This window comes from Microcaecilia unicolor, chromosome 4 (assembly GCF_901765095.1).
Source record: "Microcaecilia unicolor chromosome 4, aMicUni1.1, whole genome shotgun sequence".
NCBI lineage: Eukaryota > Metazoa > Chordata > Amphibia > Gymnophiona > Siphonopidae > Microcaecilia > Microcaecilia unicolor.
In genome coordinates, this window is record NC_044034.1 from 331,657,891 (window position 1) to 331,663,890 (window position 6,000).

The window sequence follows — 6,000 nt, forward strand, 5'->3', positions numbered from 1 at the left end:
GCACTCCCTCCCTCAACCCCCCTTTCTTTCTATCCTTGATCTCTCCCTCCCTCCCTCTCGTTCCCCTTTTTCCCCTTTCCACACCCCCCCTTCCCTCTCACTCGTTCCCCCTTTTCTTCTTATCCCCTAGTGTCTCCGTTTCTTCCTGCCCTCGGTTTTTTTTATTGCCAATTTAATTGAAACAAACAAACAGCCCAAAAAGAAAGACATTAGAAATAAAAGAGCAAGCTAAAACTCGGTCCATGGTGGAGCGGTGTACCTGTGAGGCGTGTGGGATCTACAGGTAGCCACGGAAGGTCCCCATTCTTGCGCTCCAGCTCAGCCCAGAGTTTCAGGAGAAGCCCTGCTCTCTAATCTGTGCCAGTGCCTAAAACGTCAGAGCCTGCGAGTGTGGAGGCTGCAGCAAGCCGAGGGCACCGGAGGACATCCACTCCCACACAAGCAGTTTTCTGGGAATCCAGCCCAGAGCCCAAATCTTCTGGCAGCTCCTCGCCTCACTTCTGGCTGCTGCGGCGCCCTCAAATCTGGACACAGCTGCTGAGGTATAGTGTTCAGAGCCCAGTGCAAATCCACCATTTCTGGGGTGAAGGGACAAGATGGGTGCAGGAAGCGGAGGGGTGAAGGGCACATTCTAAAGATAAAAGGGGGAATCCTGGGACTTGGGATTAAACCTGTAGTGGCAGAGAGAGGGTCCATCCTCCCCATACACTCGATGAAACCTAGAATCTGATGAAATATAAGGATCCCTAGGCTCATGTACTCTGCCCAGCTAATATATTGGTACAATGCCATAGACTCCTAGTTAATCTCCAGCTTTCTCTTTCACTTCTTCCAGGCTAAAAGATCCCTTGTGCTTAATCCCCATAGCAGAGGATCCTATAAGTTTATACCAGACTTTAGCCCACAGCACCGCTAAGGATCCTCAAAGCTTATCCAAGGCTTTATTACTCAGCCTTCCTGGCCACAGGCAGCAGAATGGGATGGGCCATGGCCTAACTAACCTTTGACCTGCTCACTAGTAGTATCAGCAATGAGGAATCTTGGAAGGGCAGGAGTGGGGGATTGGTCTGTTTGTCCTCCCTCTCAAACCAGAAAGGTGTTCTGCTGCCCCTGCCTGTGGCTAAGGATCCCCTCTCCCTATCCCAGGCCTTTCTGAGTTCCATTACTAGGTTTGCCACCATGTCTGGGAGGCTATTTCACAGTGCATTTTTTCTAGCGAAAAAGGTGCCGGTACTCAAATGCCAGGCCACCCTTCAGGGGTGGGGTGATCACTGAGGGGCCCACCCCACAATAGCCAGGCCCCCTGCAACCAGTCACAGAATCTATGACAAGGCAGAATTGGTATATAGAGCCTGAGCTCTTACATAGTAACATAGTAACATAGTAGATGACGACAGAAAAAGACCTGCACAGTCCATCCAGTCTGCCCAACAAGATAAACTCATATGTGCTACTTTTTGTGTATACCTTACCTTGATTTGTACCTGTCCTTTTCAGGGTACAGACCGTATAAGTCTGCCCAGCACCATCCCCACCTCCCAACCACCAGTCCCGCCTCCCACCACCGGCTCTGGCATAGACCGTATAAGTCTGCCCAGCACCATCCCCGCCTCCCGCCACTGGCTCTGCCACCCAATCTTGTCTAAACTCCTTAGGATCCATTCCTTCTGAACAGGATTCCTTTATGTTTATCCCACGCATGTTTGAAATCCGTTACCGTTTTCATTTCCACCACCTCCCGCGGGAGGGCATTCCAAGCATCCACTACTCTCTCTGTGAAAAAATACTTCCTGACATTTTTCTTGAGTCTGCCCCCCTTCAATCTCATTTCATGTCTTCTCGTTCTACCGCCTTCGCATCTCTGGAAAAGGTTCGTTTGCGGATTAATACCTTTCAAATATTTGAATGTCTGTATCATATCACCCCTGTTTCTCCTTTCCTCCAGAGTATACATGTCCAGAGTATGCTCTTTGGGGTCCATATTTTAATGAAAGAGCAGACAGTGGAAAAGGTGCTGGTACTCAGTACCCCCTCAAAAAAAGCCCTATGTATTTGCCACCCTTTCTATGAAGAAGTAGCTCCTAATGTAGCTCCTCACTTTACCCTCATGTCATATCTAGAACGCCCTTTCCATTGAAAAATGCTTCCTATGTCCAATTCATACTTTTGAGGTCTCTGTTTTAATGTCCTCTCACTCACCCTCACCCCGGCCATGGCCTATTTCATAGCTGCTAATTAGTGGCAGTTTTCAGATCCCTCAAATCAATACAGTTTTGTTTCCAAGATCATCCAGTGAACTCGTGAGCGCTAAGAACTGGGGCTGGCTGTGCTGCCTTTGCAAAACAGGTGAGAGAAGTGCATGCAGACACTCATTCTATCCCAGAGTAGCAGGGAAGTAGCTCTTGAGTAAGCTGCAGTGAGTGTCCCAGCTCCAGAAGACCAGTATACAAATGTATGAAAACACTTATGTGTACTGGATACATAGCTCCCTCTTCCTTCATGGACTGTACTCTGTTCCCCCATCTCACTGATACAAAGAAGCCTTTCACCTCAGTAAGCCCAAGATATAAAAGATGGTGTCAGCAGGACAAGATCTGGGATGCACTGCAGCAGGACTGCAAGGCGAAAAACAGTTTAATGTTCCTCAATGATACCTATGCTGGTGTGCTTGGCAGGCAAGCATCAGTATGTGTGTGTGTGACATACATATGCACTCACATACAACACAGACGATCATGTGTGCCAGTATTTTAGTGTGCACACCAGTATGTTTAGTACACATGCATCAGTGTCTGTATGTCTGTGTCAGTGTGCATCCTTGTCCCTATGTGTGTGTATCCCTGTCTCTGTGTGTATGTGTGTGCACGCATGCATGTGTGACAGTGTGTACGCTAGTATTTTGTATGTGCGCATCTGTATCTGTGTGTATGTCAATCTACATGCCAGTGTGAGTGTTGGGGGGGGGTGAGTGTTCCAATGTGCACACTGGTAAGTTTAGCACATGTACATCTGTGTGTGTGTGTGAGAATGTGCATGCCAGTGTGAGTGGTAGTGCATACATTGGGGGGGGATGAGAGTTTTAATGTGCACAGTGGTAAGTTTGACACATATGCATCAATGTGTGTGTGTGTGTGAATGTGTATGCCAGTCTGAGTGTTTGGCAGCAAATGCATGTGTGTGTGTGTGTGTGTGTGTGTGTGTGTGTGTGTGTGTGAATGTGTATGCCAGTCTGAGTGTTTGGCAGTGCATGAATGTGTGTGTGTGTGTGCGTGTGTGTGTATGTGTATGCCAGTCTGAGTGTTTGGCAGCACATGCATGTGTGTGTGTGTGTGTGAATGTGTATGCCAGTCTGAGTGTTTGGCAGTGCATGAATGTGTGTGTTTGTGTCAGTATGCATATCAGTGTCGATCGTTAAGAACGTAATTTATTAAGACAACTAAAAATATAAAAAATAATATAAATACATATGAAAAGTAAGCCCGACACAGGCCGTGTTTCGCCCAGCAAGGGCTGCTTCAGGGGCTACACAAAAATCCTTTTAAGTTGGAAGAATAATGAACAATTTGCAAAAATGCAATATGCTAGCAATCTCAGTGTGAAAAAACAGCTCTTCGAGAGGGCCAAATCAACATAACATCCAGTCTTTCTTCAGAGACAAGAGACGCCAGATAGACTGGATGTTATGTTGATTTGGCCCTCTCGAAGAGCTGTTTTTTCACACTGAGATTGCTAGCATATTGCATTTTTGCAAATTGTTCATTATTCTTCCAACTTAAAAGGATTTTTGTGTAGCCCCTGAAGCAGCCCTTGCTGGGCGAAACACGGCCTGTGTCGGGCTTACTTTTCATATGTATTTATATTATTTTTTATATTTTTAGTTGTCTTAATAAATTACGTTCTTAACGATCTGCTCTGTACTTTTTCCATCTTGGAGCTTGCAGACCGTCTGCCTTTGTGCTTTCTTGCATATCAGTGTCTGCAGGTGTGTGTCAGTGTGTGATTCATATATGTACATCAGTATCTATGTGCCTCTGTCTGTCTGCAGGCATATGTATGTGAATGCGCATGCCAGTGTGTCTGTGTTTAGCACTGCATGCATTGCTGTGTAAGTATTTCAGTGTGCACACCAGTGTATTTGGCACATGTGTGTCTGTAAATGTGCATACCAGTGTGAGTGTTTGGCAGTGTACACAGTGGTGTGTGAGTGTTTCATTGTATACATCAGTATCTGTAAGTGTTTGATGGAGTGTGTGTGTGTGTGAATGCCAGGGTGAGTATTTGGCACTGCATGTGTATCAGTATTTCAATGTGTGCACCGACATGTTTGGCACGCGTACATCAGCATCTATAAATGTGCGTGGGTGTGTATGCCAGTGTGAGTGTTTGACAGATTGTGCACCAGTGTCTGTGTGTGTAAGTTTGGCAGAAACTGTAACTGAGAAGCAGTTAAAGGCCAACAACTCTCAGCTTAGCGGCTGCATTTAAACAACAAGAAAGCCTCCTTTTCAGCAGCTGGCTGGAAATACTGCTCTGTGCTGTACCGACAGAACATGGATGTGAGCGTGTGAGTGGGAGAACGAGTGTGTGTGCCCCACACAAGCATGCAGTTGTAGAAGTCATTAGTGCATGAAACAGAGGCAGAAAGACATTCAAAGAGGCAGAAAACCAGGGAAATAAAGGGAGGCTTCAGAAAGCGAGGAGAAGGGAGAATGGGGAGAAAGTGAAGGAAGACAGGGAAAGAAAAGACAGTGGGAGGACAAGGAGAAAGTGAAGAAATGAAAGGAGAATGAGAAGAGAGAGGAAGGAGATAGAGGGAGAACAGGAAGAGAGTGAAGAGATGAAAAGAGAGGTTAAAATAAGCAGGACAGACAATGCAGGAATTAGATTTTCATAACCCCTGTCAATAAAATACCTCAAAACCTGGAGCCGAGTCCCACGGCAGTCATTACAGAAGAAGCTAAGTCCCTGTTGCTCTTGTGACAGGATGGGCTGAGTCTCTGCATTGTCATTATAGATCAGCTGATACCCTGTGCCTGGGTACACAGCTCCTGCTGCAGCGACAGCCAGCACTGGGCTCCCTGTGTGTCAGCCTCTGCGCACTTGCAGGCTCCAGTGACCTGAGATGACTCGAGTTTGGAGGGCGGGGGAGGCAGATACAGGGCAAGCTCCTTCCTCACAGCCTCCTCTGCTCAGGTTGGGAGAGAAACCAAATGAGTTGCAGATCAGAGGTGGTGTCAGAGCAAAGCACATGATATAGAAGCCAACTTTTCATAATGATCGGAGTGGGGGGGGGGGGGGGGGGAGGGGTTGGTACTCAACTCAGCACAAGCCCATATAAAGGAAATTAAAGCATGGTGGGTTGTGAACACAACTGGCCAGGCTCTTTAAATGAAGAGCACAGCAGGTTGTGCACATACAGGGAGGATTTGTAGGCAAAAGAAATGCTAGCACTGCAAGTTCCACCAGTCTCTCTTCCTCCCCAACACATCACCACAGGTTACCATCCTACTCCCAGACCATCTACACCACACTCACGTTATGCCATCCAGTCCATCCTGGCCCATACACACAACCCATATTCTCCCCCTCCCAGCCAGTCCTCAATAGTCCCTCTTCCCTACGTAACCTGTGCACACCATACACTTTCTTTTCTCTCAGACCCAGTGGCATAGGAAGGGGGGGCGGTGGGGCGGTCCACCCCGGGTGCATGCCGCTGGGGGGTGTCGGCGCGTCGCTGGTTCCTTGCTCTCTCTGCCCCGGGGCAGAGAGAGCAGGGAACCAGCGAGGCGCTGACACCCCCCAGCGGCGTGCACTCGGCGGATTGGCTCTCCCGCCCGCCCCTCACCGCCTTCCAGGTATGTTCTCGGGGGGGGGGGGTTGCGCTCCGGAGGGGGGAGGGTGCACCGCGCTGCACCCGGGGGGGGGGGGGGGTGCGCAGCGGCGACCCACCCCGGGTGTCAGCTGCCCTCGCGACACAACTGATCAGACCATCCCCACTTC

General features: G+C 48.6%; 1 protein-coding gene across 4 annotated transcripts in view; it reads right to left on the reverse strand.

The window, feature by feature from the left end:
• HR (HR lysine demethylase and nuclear receptor corepressor) overlaps window positions 1-5,017 on the reverse strand; it is a 128,691-nt gene extending 123,674 nt beyond the window's left edge. For 3 of the 4 annotated variants that reach the window (XM_030201996.1, XM_030201997.1, XM_030201994.1), the window contains exon 1: window positions 260-338. The gene's annotated coding sequence lies outside the window, so the exon portion shown is untranslated. Of the gene's footprint in view, window positions 1-259; window positions 339-4,912 lie in introns of those variants that run through there. The other variant, XM_030201995.1, reaches the window with a different exon arrangement.
• Window positions 5,018-6,000: the final 983 nt, after the last annotated feature.